Source organism: Hypomesus nipponensis, chromosome 11, assembly GCF_054491055.1.
Source record: "Hypomesus nipponensis isolate SF chromosome 11, ASM5449105v1, whole genome shotgun sequence".
NCBI classification, from domain to species: Eukaryota; Metazoa; Chordata; class Actinopteri; order Osmeriformes; family Osmeridae; genus Hypomesus; species Hypomesus nipponensis.
The window spans coordinates 7,073,228-7,093,314 of record NC_140371.1 but is presented as its reverse complement, the minus strand read 5'-3'; the positions used below and the strand labels follow the sequence as shown (position 1 = coordinate 7,093,314).

General features: G+C 40.8%; 1 long non-coding RNA gene and 1 pseudogene across 2 annotated transcripts in view; both read left to right on the top strand.

Moving 5' to 3' along the window:
• LOC146267947 (uncharacterized) overlaps nt 1-16,659 on the top strand; it is a 31,249-nt gene extending 14,590 nt beyond the window's left edge. The window contains exon 2 of the long non-coding RNA XR_014768817.1: nt 15,646-16,659. This is a non-coding gene — a long non-coding RNA (uncharacterized LOC146267947). The remainder of the gene's footprint in view (nt 1-15,645) is intronic.
• LOC146267948 (uncharacterized) lies at nt 9,361-12,451 on the top strand (annotated as a pseudogene). Its single transcript, XR_014768807.1, has 7 exons — nt 9,361-9,426; nt 9,545-9,638; nt 9,776-9,875; nt 10,085-10,338; nt 10,450-10,636; nt 11,032-11,157; nt 11,252-12,451. The product of XR_014768807.1 is annotated as an uncharacterized LOC146267948 (transcript).
• Nucleotides 16,660-20,087: the final 3,428 nt, after the last annotated feature.

Below are 20,087 nucleotides of genomic sequence, written 5' to 3'. Positions count from 1 at the left end.
AGCCTAAAGAATGTTCAACGTCTATGAAGTTCAACGTCTTTGGTGAATTATTTCTCTGCTGATCAACACTACGAATAGTAACAAATAAATTGTAAAAAGACACTGTGTTGAGTAATTTTGTTGGCAAGTCGCCGTGTAATAAGTGGGATATCCCTTACTTAGCAGACGGTACTATTTGAATTGCGATTCCATCTGAGAAAGCTCCTGCCGGTAACATTGTTGTTAGAATAAGCTTCAAAGGGGGTTCTTTATTAATGAATGAATGCAATATGAGTAGGCTAAATGCCTGAAAATATCACAATATGGGAAAAACTGTAAATGACGTTTAAGTCATAGAGATCAGGTCAATTTTTACACCGGTTTGCCAAATGTATTCGTTTTAATTCAACTATTAGGCTGCTGATTACCATTTCCCTTGCAGGGGAAATGAGAAGACAACTATTTCATTCTACTCTCCACTCTTTTTTTTTTTTTTTCTTTTGAGTGGTAAATGAGCAAAAAAAAAAAAACAAAGGCGGCTGCTGGTCTTTCAAAGAGGGGAAACCTAATTTTCGGCCTACGTCATAAAATGTTTCAATTTATTTGGCTACTTCACTGGCTAGTTCACCCCTACATCTCTAGCATAGCCTACTATATGAATGAATGAACAAACAATCTAACAAAACAATATTAATCTTGAAGGAGGAAATGTGGGAATTAGGTTAAACTGAAACAAGGAATGTAGTGAATGAAATATATGATGAAAATTGGCTAGCAATTTTGCCAAGCAAATACCAAGAAATAGGTTGCAGCAATTTGTCTTTTGACTACACTTGCAAAATCCGCGAAGGGACCTGTGCTCGCCTTTTTATAGTACAAAATCGTTGTCAATCAAAAGGAGGCGCAGTCTTTCGACAGACCCTCCAATCATCACACGGAAGCCCAGCGTCCAGGCCAGCCCACTCCTTCATTCACCCCCAGAGACGGCAAGTGTCCAGGGCGGTACATAATCGCAGCATTTATCCAATGACCGTATAGTTTCGAAACACTGAAAAAAACAGTTCAAAGCAAACCCATTAAAGTCCATGTAAGCTGAGCTTCAACAGGGAAATGACTGTGGCGCTACGGGAATGTATGAGTAGGAAATCAGTTAGTCAAGCTGCTAATATATGTAGATAATTCTGAACAAACTCGTCTTCGATATGAATGTGTTCTAACACATTTAAAATGTTAACACAATAGTAAATATTTGACCATTAATTTTTTTTTATGTCAGAGGAAGCTGAGCTTCCCTTGCTTCACTTCTCTTACAGAAATCGCCACTGTTTTAAATCTATGTCATCTTTATAAATAATAAGTAGGCTATGCATTTTTTATATAAAATATACAGAAATCAGTTGTAAAAATTTCATTAAAAAACGGACCCCTCTGCAACCGACGCAAGCAAGCACACCCTATCTAGTTGTCTGTGAGATAACCGAGTGGAGCAGGCGAGAGAGACTCGGAGCAGCGGTGGCTCCCCGAGAGAGAAACGGCCGGTAGACAGACGCTGACCGTCTTCTTGGACGGGGCAGCGGGTGAACTGACTAAAGAATAGATGTATGTAAAGTGGTTTAAATATTGGCTAATAATCCCTGATATTTCGTAAGGATTTAGTAATCTTATTTCGTTTTAAAATAACGGCAAACCAAAGAGCATTTGAAGACTTAGAGAGCTAAAATAAAAGTTGTATTTGTACTGTACAGTATATTTCCTATTGGAGAGATACTTTAGCGTTGTATATATCGGGAAACGTAGAAAATAGGCTGATATATTTTTTTCCAAGTGTATGTGTCCAACCCAAAAGTATATGAAATAGTTTAAAACCGCCAGTCGCCCCATGGGTTGTAACAGATTCTCCCTAAACCCGAAAAAGTATATTTTAGAGAAAGGCCGGTGAATCTCGGTGTATCTGTGAAGTTGGTCTGTGCAGCGTGGGGAGGGCATACGTGCCGCGACACACTGGTTGGGAGACAGAGTTGGATCGAGAAGAAAGGTCTGAAAAATCGGCAGAAAAAACTCTACTCTGCCCCCGACAGACACACCATAAAAGTTATAGATAAAGGACGGACAAGTTGCTGTGGGAGACCCGGCGGAAAGCTCTGTTTCAGTGTTTCATGAGTTTGAGAGTTCTAAGCTGGGAGACACATAGATACAGTTGTGTGGGGAGATTATCTGAGCTTCGGCTTCAGCTGCCATCTGTGTAAATTTTGATCTTTGCGCGCAGACTGCTCCGATTTCCCCCTCCTTCTTTCTCTCACTTTCACTTGCCACCAACCGTGTGGCCATGCCCATCTTACTCTCCCTAGCTAAGTTGAGATCCTTCCTCTCTCCTCTCCTCACTCCTATCTCCTTTCTCCCCTCCTCTCTCCCCTCCTCTCTCCTATACACACACACGCGCGCATACACATCCCCCCATTCTCACACCACACATCTACACACACCCTCTACACACACACACACACACATTTACTCCCTTCTCCTCACTCCGAACCTATCCCCTCCTCTCTCCCCTCCTCTCTCCTATACACACACACACACGTGCGCATACACATCCCCCCATTCTCACACCACACATCTACACACACATTTACTCCCTTCTCCTCACTCCTAACTCCTATACACACACACACACTACCAGCTCTCTCTTCACTCCTCTTACACACACATACACACACGCACACACACACACAGTCCTATAACCTCTCCTACACACACACACACACACACACACACGCACGCACATACTAGCAGCTCTCTCTCTCCCCACTCTCCTCTTACACACACATACATACAGTCCTATAACCTCTCCCACACACACACGCACGCACATACATACACACACTACCAGCTCTCTCTCTCCCCACTCCACACATCTACACACACCCCATTCTCACAACGCACACATCCTCACTTGCGCTCTCTCTCTGTGCCTTTTTGCCTTTTGTTGCCATCATTGAGTAGTGTTTGATGTACGGAGCTACGAATAGATAATGAAGGAAGGAATTTTTTTATGAGCTTGGGAAAGAGGCATCAGAGGCAAAGTTTGTGCAAAGCATTGTTCATAAGCTAAAACAAAACTATTTTTGAACATTTTTGAAACCTGAGACATCCAGTTTGAAGACAACAATTTGTGTGACATTTAATAAATGTATATACTGAATTAGAGTGATAAAACTTCACCCTACTTGCCTCGGGGGGAATGTTCCTGTACTTACTTTAAGTCGCTCTGGATAAGAGCGTCTGCTAAATGACTAAATGTAAATTAATACAAATGCACACACATATTCAGGAAAGCTGAGACTTTTCAGCTGATAAACTGAAAATTTGGCAGATCACCAAATCACTAATACAGCCCCAAAAGATTACTTTTCCTTGGCGTGTCTTGGCAACAAGCATATATAATTGGTTTGATTCTACAGGTCTGGCCCAGAGTTTGGAACAGACTGCAGTAGCCTCTATTCTGGTGACTTTTGTTTAAAAGGGCCCGTAAGGCAGACCACAGCAGTACGGGACAGGCCAGCCACACATCCATCGCTGAGTATTACCGTAGTTTCCAGTGGGTTAAGTGAATGTAGGAAGGTGGGATAAAAACACCCAGACCTCCAAGAAACAATAAAAGAAAGGCTGGTGTAAGACCCCAGGCCTGGCTTCAATAAACTAACTGGGACAACTAATTAGCTATTTAGTGGAGTTTTTTTTTTTTATATCAGGGAAACGGACAACTGGAGTTTTCCAGGTCTTTGGTCAACAGTGCACAACAAATTTACATGGGGATCATTCACAGGAAAGATAGTGGGAGGGCTATGGATGGCCTGGTGAGAGTTCCAATGGAGCTAATTATACGACGCCACCCAAACGATAAAAAGTTAATTCAACGGTTTATGAAAAAATGGCATGCTCGAAATTCACTGTGGCTGAAAGAAGGATCCTTTAATTTGCTGTGCTGTGATGAGATGGAGAACAATATAAAACACCATAAATATGAAGACCACAGCGACAGGAGATTGGGCAAGAAAACTAGGGAAAGAGAAGTATTGAATTGGTTTAGAAGAGAAGGATATAGACGACAAGTGACCAGAACAGTGGGGAAAATACGGTACGAAGGAACAGAGAAGACAAGGAAAGAAACTGCACAACGACAGGAACAGAGGAAGTTCAGAGACAGAGCCCCACTCCACCAACATGGCCTGTGGAGCCACCTCCATATTTGGACAGTAAAAACCGATTCAGAGTGGGACAATATCCACTCCTGAACACTGACCCTTAGGGAGAGAAAGTGAAAGGATAATTAAAAGGAGATTTCACTTTCACCCTTGACAAAGTACCAGAAATCTATTCTGGGCACAGAATAGCAGAGATATCAGACGAGAGCCTGTTCGAGACTGGCATGGGACAAGAAGACAATAATTCAACATGCAGCAGTGGACAATCACAAGACTGTCTAGATAGACTGGAATACCAGAAGAAAGCTGCAGGAAAAGCAGAATCGGCAGCCTTGGCTGACAAACTGATCAAAGACTCCACCGAAGAAGAGTGGACAAAGTAAAAACAGCATGACCATCAAGACTCCAGAAAAATGGAGTGCGAGTACACTGACGGAACACCTTCAATGCAATCAGATCAGTCATTTGGGGCACGCCCAAAACAAAAAAACAGAGATCAATCACTGAAAGAGTGAGGCAAACAAAAATGCCAAGACAGGGAGGAGTCAATACACAGAATGGAGAGTGAAATACGCAACCTATCAATCAAATTAAAAAACCACAGAGATACAGACGTGGACAAAATTGTTGGTACCCCTCGGTCAATGAAAGAAAAACTCACAATGGTCACAGAAAAAACGTTTATCTGACAAAAGTAATAATAAATAAAAATTCTATGAATGTTAACAAATGAAAGTCAGACATTGCTTTTCAACCATGCTTCAACCGAATTATTTAAAAAAATAAACTCATGGAACAGGCCTAGACAAAAATGATGGTACCCCTATAAAAGACTGAAATAACGTGACCAAAGGGACATGTTAATTCAAGTTGTGTCCACTAATTAGCATCACATGTGTCTACAATCTTGTAATCAGTCAGTGGGCCTATATATAGGCTTCCAGGTAGTCACTGTGTTGTCTGGTGACATGGTCTGCACCACACTCAACATGGACCAGAGGAAGCGAAGGAAAGAGTTGTCTCAGGAGATTAGAAAGAAAATTATAGACAAGCATGATAAAGGTAAAGGCTATAAGACCATCTCCAAGCAGCTAGATGTTCCTGTGACTACAGTTGCACATATTATTCAGAAATTTAAGATCCATGGGACTGTAGCCAACCCCCCTGGACGTGGCCGCAGGAGGAAAATTGATGAAAAATCAAAGAGACGGATAATCCGAATGGTAACAAAAGAGCCCAGAAAGACTTCAAAAGAGATCCAAGGTGAACTTCATGCTCAAGGAACATCAGTGTCAGATCGCACCATCCGTCGTTGTTTGAGCCAAAGTGGACTACATGGGAGACGACCAAGGAGGACACCATTGTTGAAAACAAATCATAAAAAAGCTAGACTGGAATATGCCAAACTACATGTTGACAAGCCACAAAGCTTCTGGGAGAATGTCCTATGGACAGATGAGACAAAAATTGAACTTTTTGCCAAGGCCCATCAGCTCTATGTTCACAGAAGGAAAAATGAAGCATATCAACCCACAGAACACTGTCCCTACTGTGAAATATGGAGGAGGCTCTGTTATGTTCTCGGGCTGCTTTGCTGCATCTGGCACAGGGTGTCTTGAATCTGTGCAGGGTACAATGAAATCTGAAGACTATCAAGGGATTCTAGAGAGAAATGTGCTGGCCAGTGTCAGAAAGCTTGGTCTCAGTCGCAGGTCATGGGTCTTGCAACAGGACAATGACCCAAAACATACAGCTAAAAACACCCAAGAATTGCTAAGAGGAAAACATTGGACCATTCTAAAGTGGCCTTCTATGAGCCCTGACCTCAATCCCATTGAGCATCTTTGGAAGGAGCTGAAACATGCAGTCTGGAAAAGACACCCTTCAAACCGGAAACAACTGGAGCAGTTTGCTCATGAGGAGTGGGCCAAAATACCTGCTGAGAGGTGCAGAAGTCTCATTGACAGTTACAGGAATCGTCTGATTGCAGTGATTGCCTCAAAAGGTTGTGCAACAAAATATTAAGTTAGGGGTACCATCATTTTTGTCTAGGCCTGTTCCATGAGTTTATTTTTTTAAATAATTCTGTTGAAGCATGGTTAAAAAGCAATGTCTGACTTTCATTGGTTAACATTCATAGAATTTTTATTTATTATTACTTTTGTCAGATTAAAGTTTTCTGTGAAAATTGTGAGTTTTTCTTTCATTGACTGAGGGGTACCAACAATTTTGTCCACGTCTGTAAGACATCAACTCCCAGGTTAACGCCTGAATTTCAACCAAACGAGGACCCCCACAATGCATGGCAACATCCCAGCAGTAGGGGGGTAATGCAAATAAGTCTGAACGGCATGCTAACTCCACAAGACAATGGAGGTGGAGGAGGCTTTAAACGGAAAGTAACAACAGGAGAAGAACGAACACAGCAATGGGTGAGGGATGGCGGAAGGCTGGGGAGAAGATCCAGCCTAAGCGGCTACCCAGAAGAAATAGGAGCAGAGAATCCAACCAATCCATTCCCGCAAAGCCCCCTAGTGTGAAAGGAACCGGACAAGATCCCTTGTACGTACTGTGGTCATTCATGGACATGAGCGGCCTGGCAGGACGGCTGCCTACGCTCACTGATGGAGCTAACAAATGGATAACAGCACTGGCAGAGAGCACAGCAGGGGTGACATTGGCTCTGGGAGACATAAAGGCCCTGCACACGGCCGGAAAACAGATAACAGATGAAGTTTTCCATAGTGCACATTTGCCAAGAGTGGTGACTGGAAATCAAGTAGACAGCGTAGGTTTCGGAGGTCACCGCAACCTAATATGGGCAGAGCTAACAAAACACTACCCAGAGAAGATGAATCCCTCCAAGCTAGATGGCGTAATGCTGAAAGACGACAAATGTCCGACAACAATTCTGCATGATTTTCAACGCAAGAGGAGAGATGAGACTGGGGGCACCTGGAACACAAACAACACCACACAGAGACTCATGGTCAAAAAAGCCATGCCATCAAATGTACAAAAATGTCTGGACGGTGTTGTGGGCCTGATGAAAATGGACTGGCCATTGTTCTCATAACATATAGTCCACTGCACAGTAAATTCCTCAGTGTAAAATATGCAGAGTCAAAGTACTCTTTCAGAGTTATTTCAACAACAGCTTGAGTAATATGTCCCACAATGTTGGTGAAAATGTTCATAGTTAAACTAGTAGAGTAAGAAGCACTTTGGAAAGCCCCGCCCAGCCGCCTTCTTGAAGGCTCCTTCTTCCAACGGATCAAAATTTCCACGGCGCCATCATTCTAACGTCCATCTAGTGACTGCGAGTGACTGAGGTAAGTTTTTCACAATTCAACCAATTATTTGGCATTTCGACAGAAGCATAATTTTAGAATAACTTTACATTGCTGTTCACCATACAATCCAGCTGTTTCTTTGTCTTAAAATACCGTATTTCAAAGGCTTAGACTGAGTTAGCCGAGTGGATGGCTAGCTCAAAATGTGCGAGCAACATAGCTAGAGATAGCTAGCTAGCCGTTCTGTTGTACTGAACTACTGTAGTAACAACGCTAGCCAATGTCAGACGTGTCAATGGCAACAAGAGGTAATGTTAAAGTTTTCTTTAATATAATGTGGGGGTGATAGTGTCGTATTCTTCGTAACGTTCATAGATTCCAGTAAAATAGCTCAAACTTAATGGGCGGGGAGTTGGCTTAACTAGCTAGCTTGGCTACTAGTAGTTATCCCTGCGCGTGCAATCCAATTTTAAGGAGCAATTTTTCTTCAAGACTGTTGGTCGAATTTGTCCTAATCACTTATTTAACCAATTATTCAGCAACAAAAGCAGCATTTTGAAAAACCTTATATAGTTGTTCACCATAGTTACACTTTTTTAGTATTTTAAAATACTGCATTTCAGAGGGCTGAGGTAACCGAGTTTATCGCTTGCTTAAATGAGCAACAAGCTAGCAATAAGGCTAACTAGTTAGTGAGTCAAACTAGAGAAGAATTTCCTACAAGTTAGAACGTGATGTTAAATAATATGGAGGGGTTTTGTGTTGTATTCAATGAATACTATTCATTATAAAGTCCATAGATTCCAGTAAAATAGTAAGTAGACTGCAATTGTATGGAGCTGGCTAAACTCAATAATTTAAGAAGGATTAGCTCAACTAACTAGAAGATGTACTCTACCTCTAATTAATTAAACTTGCTGGCTGTTTTTGCAAAGCACAATTAACAGATAATGTGCATGACATTGTTATATATTAAATGTTTTGTTAATTTTAGTAATGAACGTTTGATCTTTTAACTATGAGAAATTATGTCCTGAAAATCTCTGCAGGGAGCATGCTGCTTAAAGCAAAACTTGGTGGTGTCCAAAGATTTATTAGAATAGCAGAGCCAAATCTGACTGAGTTTTTGATTGCAGGTAAGAAATGTACATTGTGGAATTGGTAGTATTCCAAATTCAGGGAATGTTAGTGAGGAGTAGATTAAATTATTTGATATAATTACCTTTTCTGTTTACCCAAACCTTTGTGCCTGTTTCCTAGCATTTGCTAAATTCGGTGTCCCAGTTGTGACAGAAGGGGTTAAAGTGTTTGACAGTTCAGGGACTGAGTTGGATGAAGATGTTTTTGAAGAAATAGTAAAGGAAATAGTAAAGGATCCCTCATATGGCGATCAAATATGACACAGGTTTGTTTAAGCTAAATGTGTAATCTATATCAGCCTATTTAATGGAAAAGTTGATTATTTGTCATGTCAAGCATCTGTTCATTAGACAGTGTATAATGTTTTTTCTTCATCCTGCTTCTCCAATCATGGTTGGACTCAGTTTCCGCTGTGGACTCTCCTGAGCAGTCACAACCATCGTCGCTCAGCACATCCGACTCACAGGATACAGTTATTGTTTCAGTTAGCCCCTCCAGAAAACGCCAGAGGCTCGATGAAGAAGCTAAGCAAGTAAGAGTTAACAATCAAGTGCAAATTTTCTTCTGACACTTTGAAATCCATTCCCCAAAAAATAAATTTGCCAGCATTTAAGTTAACTTTGAGTTGCAGTGGATTCTAACATGCTGAACTGTTTTACATTGTGTTTTAAGTTGGTGGAATCCATTCTTACCGAGAAACCTGGTGGAGAACGCATTTTGAATGAATAGAATCGAACCAAGTCCTTGGTGGATGAAACCAGAAGGAAGATGGTGAACATGCTGGCAGCTGACATGACAGAGAAGAATGGGTAATTAACTAATTATTTTCAGTTGGCCATTGTGTTCTCTGTCAAGCTCTTAGATAAATTTGGAATCTAAATTAAATTCAGGGAATCTGACTGAGAAATCATTTCTTCATTCTTGCAGTACGTCACCACCCAGACAGGTAAAAGAAATGTATGCCAACGGAATTGTGACGTTATTCCCCTACCTTCGGGACCCCTACTCTAAGAAAGGCTACGTGAGTTGAACACAGTGATGGTTGTGGTAACGTTAAATGCTACATTGATAGATTTTGAATCCTACCAGAGCATGGTGTCTTTCCCTTTTAAATGTTTTTATGAAGCGTCTGTTTTTGTTATCCTTTCCCCCTCCTAGGAGCATTATTATGATGCTGAGAGTGGCACTGGGTACTTCGCCTGGAGGATTAAAACTATTCAGAGATGCTCTGCTAAAAACAGAAGATTATCATTTGAAGGTAACTAATATAGCAAATTTGTAAAAAAAAAAAAAAAAAAAAAAAGATAAATCACAAAATCAGTTATTGTCTTTGTTGCACATAATGTTTCTCAATAATGAACAAAAAATATATTCTAAGTAAGTAAGAATCCAAGTTATTTGTGTTTTTAAATGTACATGGTTGTCGTCCGTATTGAAAATATATTTTCCCATATTGTTTATCATCAGCGGAAGGAACATCTGGTGAAGAAAAGTCTGGAGGACCAACTGTCAGACGAGAGACCCAATTCGTTCCAGACGCTGGCCTGAGTGAAGATGAGTGCAAGGAAGCAATGTCACTGATGAGACATTCAGCTGACGAGGACATCGTGAAGAACAAGATGAAGTTGACATTTGACTATCGCCGCAACATGGTTCGCAACCCCCTGCAGTCAAGCAACATACTGTCTGACTTTCCACGTTTCAAAGACGTCAAAGGCTTGGTAGTATTCTGTCGTTATTTGGACTTTATTTTTTACAGTAGATATGCATTTTAGTGATCCTCAAACTACTAACTGTGACTGTGAAATCCTGAAATTGTCACCCCAATCCAGGTTGAACAGGATTTTGTTCTGATGTTTGGAGAGGGTGTATCAGACAAGCTTCTGGAGCGGTGGACGACCACATACAAGAAGAAGATCATCCAACAATGTAGAAAGCTTCCATCCACCAGTGAGCTTGAAGAACTCCTGATGGCAGCTGATGCTTCTGAGGATGGCACAGAAGTGGATGTTGACTCTGGCAAGCTGCTTTTAAACATACTGTTCATGTTGTAATGCACTGAAAGACTTGTAATATACCAATATGTATCATGTGTAATCTACATCGGGGGTGCTCATTCCTGGTCCTCGAGAGCCCCTGTCCTGCATGTTTTAGATGTTTCCCTGCTCCAGCACACCTGATTCAAATGAATGGTCATTACCCGGCTTCCAAAGAGCTTGATAACAACCCATTGATTTGAATCAGGTGTGCTCGAGTAGGGAAACATCTAAAACATGCAGGACAGGGGCTCTCGAGGACCAGGATTGAACATCCCTGATATACATAATACCTACAACTTGATGTCTTGTTTACATTACAGATGGACTTAATTATGTTGATGGTCCAAGTGTGTTAACATCAAACTTATTTTACAGGTTGGGACAGTGACCTCTCATCGCTTTTGCTGCTGTTACACCTAATTCCTCCCTATGCTCAAGGTCGGAAAAAAACTGGAAAGGTGTCGGCAACACGCAGAGAAACATCTTGTGATCTTCAAGAAGGTTGGTATTTTTTCTTAATTTAGTATACACTGTTTTGATGATACTACAACCATGTAATTCTAATAATCTTTCCCATGTGTGTTTGTCTTCTCAGACTGGAACAAGCATCCAAGAGCATCTCGATGCCATCACTACAAGCACTCAACCCTATCTCCTGGCTGTTGGCGTTAGGAAGAATGCAATCCACCAGTTCTTCATCATTCTTGACAAAAATGCCATGCCTTGCAGGTCAACCTCTTCTCTGGGTGCTTTTGATGAAATCTTTAAGGCCCATTTTGTGTTTGGCACATCATACAACACCATGCTCCACAACATGTACACGTTCATCCAGACAACCGTTTACAATATTGATTTTGGGAAAGTCAAGGAGAGTCCTCGTGTTGCTGAAGTTAGGGCGAGGTTGCTTCATTAGTGCTTGAAGTTTCTCCACCGTGAAGTGTTTTGTTTGTCAGGCTGAGTTAACTTGTTCAAATATGCTTGTTAGACATTTATGATTAGTTCACGGTTACTTACCTGGAAAAAATCTCGGTCTTAAATGTGTTCAGTCTGGATGTAGCTCTGTGTTTGGTACTTTTTCTGGTTTTAGGAAACATTTGAACACCAAACACTATGAGTATATAGACCAGCAGTTTGACACTGATGTAAATTCATGCAGTACAGGAGAGGCAGTGTCAGATAATGCATACGTGACAGCCACCACATCTGATGTGGATGATACAGCCGAAACATCGGAACTGTCAAAAAGGTCAAATAGAAGCACTCTAGACATGTGCGCCAGTGCTGTTGCACAACTCAAGGCAGCAGGATTAAGTCAGTCTACTGTAAATTGTTTTGTTTCGTCCATGGAAGAAGTGGTTTCCGAGATACATTGTCAGGCTAAAGATGCAGCTTTATGGTGCTTATCTACAGAGGACAAGGAAAATAAGAACAGAATAGAACAATCATTCCAAAAGTTGGAAAACCCATTCACAGCTTTGAATTCAGAAGTTAAACAAAACAAACACTTTAAACAGAAATAGGGAAATGTTGAGCCTGTTGAAAAAGTGCTAGGAACAAGATTTGACAGCCGAAGAAACAAAACTACTGGGACATATGACCAGGTCGTTGTAACTGATAAGTTTGCATGTGTTCCCATTTTGGAAACATTGAAGACAATTTTTCAAAACCCTGAACTTCCAGACATGGTAAAGCCCAGGCACATCTCCAAGGAAGGTGTATATATAGACTTGAGAGATGCCACTGATCTTAAAGAAAGTCCCCTATTTTCTATTAAAAAAGATGCTTACAAATTCAACTGTTTTACAATGATTTTGAAACTGCAAATCCATTGGGTTCTAAAAAGGGTTTACATAAATTAGGTGCTATATATTTTACGTTAAGGAATTTCCCGCCAATCTTTAATTCCTCTTTGATAAATATTCATTTGGGTGCACTTTTCCATGCACAGGACATCAAGTGTTATGGTTTTGATTTGATACTTTAGCCACTTGTCAATGATCTGAAAGTACTCGAGACAGAAGGACTCAAAATTTCTATGTTTGAACATTTGATTCATGGTACCATAGTTCAGGTCACTGGGGACAATCTTGGTTTGCATGGTCTTTTTGGGTTTGTGGAGTCATTTTCGGCTCGATATTGCTGTCGTTTCTGTCTCCTTGAGAAACATGGTTTTCAAACTGTGTTTTGTGAAGATGACCCAGAAGTTGTACTAAGAACTGTTGATATGCATGCACAACACTGTCAAACTATACAAACGGATCCTACGCTACCTCATGTATATGGTGTGAAACGCAGTTGTCTGTTAAATTCTCTTCAGTATTTCAACACAGCCAACAATTTTTCTGTAGATATCATGCATGATATTTTAGAGGGTGTTGCTCAGTTTGAAGCGAAACTTGTTCTGCAGTACATTCAGGAGAATTTTCTAAATGCTGAACAACTGGCTGGTAGAATACATGCTTTTGACTATGGTTACAATCAGCAGCGAAACCGTCCGCCAAGAGTTAAGTTGTTTAATGGAAGTAATGATTTAGGGTTGAATGCCATATAGTCTTGGTGCTTATTGCCCAATATGCCTTTGCTTTTTGGTGATTTAATAGAGACAGGTGACAAGTACTGGCTTCTTCTGCTTTTACTTCTACAGATTGTTAACATTGTATTTTCACCAGTTCTGTCAGATGGCATGACCATTTATCTCAAACATTTAATTATTAATCATCATCGGCTCTTCAAGCAGTTATTTCCTACAATCAACCTCTTGCCAAAGCATCACTTTATTATACATTACCCTCAAATTATAAGGACTGTCGGACCAATTTTGCACATGTGGTGCATGCGTTATGAAGCCAAACATAATTTCTTTAAGAGACAATTAAAAAGCTTTAAAAACATTACAAAGACGTTAGCAAGAAATTGTATGGCAATGTATCAGGAGTCCTTTAGCAAAGAAAGATTAACTGCTGGTCCAGGAAAGATGCAACGTGATTTGGTGATGTTGCCGTTACCTCATGGTGTCTTTCACTTTCCACGTTGCCGCAACGTTGCAAAAGACGTTGCGGCAACGTAAGTTTGGTCAACGAGTGACGTTGCGGCAAAGTAAGGGCAACGTAGCTGTTAGCTGGGAATAATAATAATATATATGTGAGATTACAATGGTTTGTGCTAGCCGAAGGCAAGCACACCCCAAATATGGTTCCTGCAGTGCCATGGCGGGCCGGACCAAATGGGCCGGACGTTCCCCACCCCTGTTCTACGGGCATGGCTGATGTTTTTCTATGAGAAGATCCCTGTGAAGTTTGACGCTCAAACCATTTCACCAAAGACAGTTTTGAATGAAAACCTTGAAGGATTTGCTAAGCCACTGTTGCTGAAAATAGGGGCTGTTCCAACCGTATGCTTATCAGAAACGCAAGCTGTAAGTATGATTTTGTCGCTAACAGTTAGCCTATTAGCAATGCTAACGTCTCCTGTATCAGAATCAGAAAGGGATGTATTTGCCATTAAAGTTTGCACAGACAAGGAATTTGCTTTGGCAAGAAGGTGCATACAATAAACATATAGGAATCTTAAATTTGAATGTGGTCTAACTATACTAAGGGTACATAAACTACCAATGCTAAATGGAATATAATTAAAATAAAATATACAATAAGTTGCCGTAATTTACAATATAAAATAAAAATATTACAGAAGATACAAATGGAACAGATACAGTTTGTAAGTAGTGCAAAATGCAACTTGTTTTAAGACATGAAGTCATTAAAGTCAGTGTGAACTCTTGGCCTTGTTGAGGAGGCCAACAGCGGAAGGGAAGAAACTGTTTCTGAGGCTTGAGTTTTTGGTCCTGATGGACCGCAGCCTTCTGCCGGAGGGGAGTGACTGAACGTAGTGTCCAGGGTGGGAGGAGTCGGCCACAATGTTCTTCGCTTGCCTCAGGGTCCTCGAGGTGTGCAGGTCCTCGAGGGGAGGCAGATTGCAGCGGAGGGGATGATACACTGCAGCCTGCTCTTGTCCTTAGCAGCAGCGTACCAGATGGTAAAAACAGGGCGCACCTAGCAACCCGAGGCAGCCATCATCCAGCATATGTAGAATGTGTGATGAATGTGCCTAGTTTATTGGCAATAGGGCAACCGTTATTTCATGTCCCTGACTGTTTCATCCAAATAAATAACTTGAATTGTAGATGTAAATCTACAATTCAAAATGCATGTTTGTCCAGTTCTATTTTTCAGCATGACAGCTAGAGCTAACTGAAGCTGAGTTGAATCACGATAGTTTGTTTGCTAAGCAGTAGTGCTAACATTACCCACCTAAGACGATCCTGTTTGCTTCGACAACAGAAGTGGAAACAACCAACGTAATCATTTCAAATGATATCTAGTCAATCTGTTCAAAACAGTGTTGTGTCGACACAATAGATTTATTTGTACGTTTTTATTTCAAATCTCCACCTCCACAGCACTCGGGAAATGTTTAGCCCAACCAATGTTACATACCCTATTCGGAGACCTTAAGGAACAGTGTGAAATACCCAAAAACCCAGTCAATTACCACTTTAAGATCTGTACATGTTTTTTTGGATAGAAAGATAAATTCTGCCTCTGTTTAAATCTGGCTGGATATGTAGCGTACCGCATGCTGTAGAAGGCAGTGGAAGAGTCAGCTCTCCGCCAACTCCTTTACAGCGCTCTGTTCTTCCTCGCTGAGATCTGCTTGACCCTCCAGCTCTAAACAACCAAGTCACTTAATTACCGCTCAATGTGCAGTTTAAATGTGCTCTTTACGCATTGGATGAATACACCGACCAGCCATAACATAATGACCATTATCATGTGACATGAATTACATTGATAATTTCATTGTCACGGACCCTGTCAGTGGGTGAGATATATTGGTCCGATCCAACAGACGGAATCTTATTGTTTCAAAAATCAGTTAACCTGGACCATAAAATAACTAAACAATGTTTGTAATCTGCCTTCCCTCGAGGATCTGCACACCTCGAGGACCCTGAGGCGAGCGAGGAAGATTGTGGCCGACCCCTCCCACCCTGGACACTCCCTGCTACTCCCCTCCGGCAGAAGGCTGCGGTCCATCAAGACCAAAACCATGAAGGAAGGAATGTCCCAGAATCCTCCCAGCCATGAGGAAAAGGTCACTATCCAGAAGAAGTTGAGAAGCACAGGGCACTAAGTGGTCTTGCTGACCTTCAAAAATAATAGTTACATCTCCATTACCTGAGTAAAACAATCATGGAGATACAGTACGGGAGATAAAAACAGCATTAAGCACTTAACATAAAAGGACTTGCCAGATGACGGAAACTTTGATTATTGGGCCACATACCACAGTTCACATGGAAGCCATTTTGGAGAGTCTGAACAGTTAGGATTAGGACATGACGGTTCACACCTTCACCAATGTCAGCATCCCTGTGAGTTAGGTAGATTATGATAGAAATAAATAGATATGTACGTATATGTGACGGTCATAATGTTGTATTTAAATCAATCTATATTACATAATATCTGGTTCTGGCCAGATGCTAGCCCCCTCAGATCTTTTTCATGATAAGGTAAATATCTTTAAACTTAAATAATACTGTTAAAGCTATGAAAACGTATGGTGTAAAGAGAGCCATTGTTGACATATGAAAAGTTGACCCATCGAATTCAATGAAAGTGTTGTTAAAAAAGGTGCTGTAGATTCCTAATTTCATATTGATATTGCGATAAATGGTTTGAGTATATAAGCTACAAAAGTTCAAATGCTTTTGTGTATGTATACACACGATAGTGGGAGGTCGACCTTTTGCGAATAGGTCTGTTTTCAAAAGGGACATTCTACCTTCCAGCCAGCACCGAAGAGGTCTAGCCCAGTTTGTGGTGTTGGCCTTGTAAAAGCAGACTATGGCCCTCTCTCTGTCCTCTACACTGAGGTCCAGGCTAAACTTGAGTGGTTTGCTGTCAACCTCCTTTGCCAATAAACTCCTTTTGAAGAGCACTGCTGCTCGCTGGGGGCACTCAGTGAGCATCCAATTTTAAATGTAGCCAAAAAGTGTACTTATGATCATTTTTAAACTGGGAGGAATTCAACACCATAATTATACAAGACACATCTAAAAGTATACCCACAAAGAACATCAATACTAAGACTTGTTGACGCAAGTAATGGGTTAACATCAAGTATCACTGCAATCACAATCTTTTAAATATAGCTGCAAGCAGAGATGCGGGTTCCTCCGCAAAATGGCAAAATATTATAAACATGTACACTGTAGAAGATCGAGACTTGGACAACAATAGAGCAAAACTACTTCATGTTTGGCCAACAACAATAGGCTGAACGGGGATTAGAACTCATGAGCATAAGGTCACAAGTCAGTCTCTCTATCCTCTCTGCTATACACCAACTGCTGAAATGTTACGAACAGAAAGGGCAGAGTATTAGCCTTTTATAGGATATTGAAAGTCTTCTTGAGTTGATCTCTTTCCTGAATCTCAGGCAATGCACAATTAACAGTAGTCATGTGGTCGGCTGGGCTGGGCTGGGCTGGGCAGAGCTAATGTTCAGCTGCTTGCGAGAATAAATTGTGAGAGTACAGCAGCCGACTCTCTGGTCCCATTTAAATACACAACATGCACAATCAGGGTGACCAACAAGATTATATTAACTAACAAACAATAACATTACAAACATCTAACTGAAGGAACACAACAACTGAAATCCCTTGCAACGCTGTTGTAACCGAACTATTTTCCACAAGTCTTTGCGTTTTTGGACATGCCGCACTACATGCTGGGTACCCAAGTGGCTGACGCTGATTATCTAGCTGTGCACCGACTGCGTGATATGAGTATTAGTTTTTGGTCAGCTTGGGACAAAGGTTAAGAAATGGTTGACATTTCAAAGTGAAATTGCATGAAATTGCACATTGTATTTCAGAATGATGTCTGCCTGTTTAACTAAACAAGTAATCAAAATTATGACAGGCCAAAAGACTGTGCCTGGATTCAAACCTGTGACCTTGCACTTTGCAGGACAACATCTCAACCTATTGAGGCACCCGCAGAACTGGGAATTTCTGGTCAGTTTCTGTATAAAAAAGAAAGCCGCTTCTCCTGTAGCGTGGATTGGTCGATTCGGCCAAAGTTTAAACAGCTGTAATTCAATGATCTTTTGACATTTCAAGGTGAAATTGCATGAAATTGTGCGTGGTATTTCAGAATGATGTCTGCCTGTTTAACTAAACAAGTAATCAAAATGATGACAGGCCAAAAGACTGTGCCTAGTTTCGAACCTGTGACCTTGCATGACAACGTTTCAAACCATTGAGCTACCTGCAAGGCTGAGAATTTTTGGTCAGTTTCTGTATAAAAAAAGAATGCAGTTTCTCCTGCAGCATGGATTGCTGGATTGGCCAAAGTTTAAACAGCTGTAATTCAATGATCTTTTGACATATCAAGGTGAAATTGCGCGTGGTACTTCAGAACGATGTCATCCTGTTTAACTAAACAGATATTCAAATTTACTGCCTAAATGACCGTGGCTGGATTCGATCCTACAACCTTATACTTTGCAAGACGCCGTCCCAGCCCAGTGAGCTAATCTCAGAGTTGAATATTTTTATGTTCAGTTACTATATAAAAAAAGTACGCTGTTTCTCCTGTGGTAAGCGAAAGTTGAAACAGCTCCAATTCAATCATATTTTGACATACCAAGGTGAAATTGTGTACGGTACGTCAGAGTGATGTCACCTTAAGGCCTATTAGGTTTGAAAAACCATAATTCAAAAATGACATTTGATTTAGTGACACAAACATATTGAGTAAATGTGGACATTTACATAAATACACCCCTTTCAGCCATTTTGTACTTGATTCAATTGCCTTAAGTAACATTTTTAAATACGTCAATGATACATATATGTACCAAATGTCAAGTCAATTAGACCTTTGGTTCAAGAGAAGAGGAATTTTGAATGTTTTCCCAAATTATCACTATACAGGAAAATCCATCATGGCGGACCATATGGGTCCTTGAGGCTTTTTTGTTCCTCATGAAAAATGAGGCATGCACACCAAGTTTCAGAAGAATTGGAGCAATGGGATGGAAATGCAACCACTCTGAAAAGTGGACATTTGGGCGTGGCATGTGGCGCCCCCTATGGTCTGATGTGGGCCAGTCTGTGTTTGGGCCGTAGTTGTGGCATGTTGTATCAATATGCCAAATTTCTTTTTACCAATGTGTTCATGATATAAATTACAAGAATAATAATAAATATAGCTGCAAGCAGCGATGGGGGTTCCTCCGCAAAATATTATAAACATGTACACTATAGAAGATCGAGAGTTGGACAACAAAAGAGCAAAACTACTTCATGTTTGGCCAACAACAGGCTGAATGGGGATTTGAACTTATGAGCATAAGGTTACAAGTCAGTCTCTCTATCCTCTCTGCTACACACCAACTGTTGAGATTGTATGAATAGAAAGGGCAGAGTATTAGCTTTGGGACAAAGGTTAAGAAACGGTTGACATTTCAAGGTGAAATTGCATGAAATTGTGCATGGTATTTCAGATTGATGTCATCCTGTTTAACTAAACAGATAATCAAAATGATGACAGGCCAAAAGATAATGGCTGGATTCCAACCTACTACCTTATACTTTACAGGTCACCATCCCAGCCCATTGAGCTATTCTCAGTGTTGAATAGTGTCATGTTCAGTAACTGTATTAAAGATTAAGCTGTTTCTCCTGTGGTAAGCATTGTTAGATTCAGCCAAAGTTTAAACTGCTTGTACATTTCCTATGAAAATGGGACAACGGGATGACTGGGTTGCTGCTGTAAAGAATAACTTACATATAGTTTTTTTTAAAGGATGTTTGGAGTGCCATAACTTGTCATGGAAGGGAATTTCAAATCATGCCTAGCATCAGTGGGGATGTGTCCTGGCTTAGGGTACTGAAATGAATTTGTGCAACAGACAAGGGATCCATCTGAACAATCAATTTACTTCATTAGAGATAACCATTAGCGTTATCGCTACCATGCGTAGACTACAAGTAGCTAGCTACTGTGGTGAACCTGGCTTGTTTTGCAGTGGTTTACACAGTCTCGCTAAACAGATGATTGGAGTGTTGTGATGGGCTCAAATAAACACGCATTGCGTGTTTACAACCGGAGGATTTATCGGAAGACTAGAAACCGTTTTGTCAGAATAAAAAATTTAAAACTATGCCTCTGATTGTATTTAAACCTGTAACCCTTTGCTTACCAGCTCAACATCTCAGCCAATTGAGCCATTCCCAGGCATGGAATACACAAAGTTCAATAACTGGATAATTTAAAAAAGCTGTTTCTCCAATGGCGAGCATTGTCAGATTTGGTCCAAGTTCAAACAGCTGTAATTCAGTCATATTTTGACAT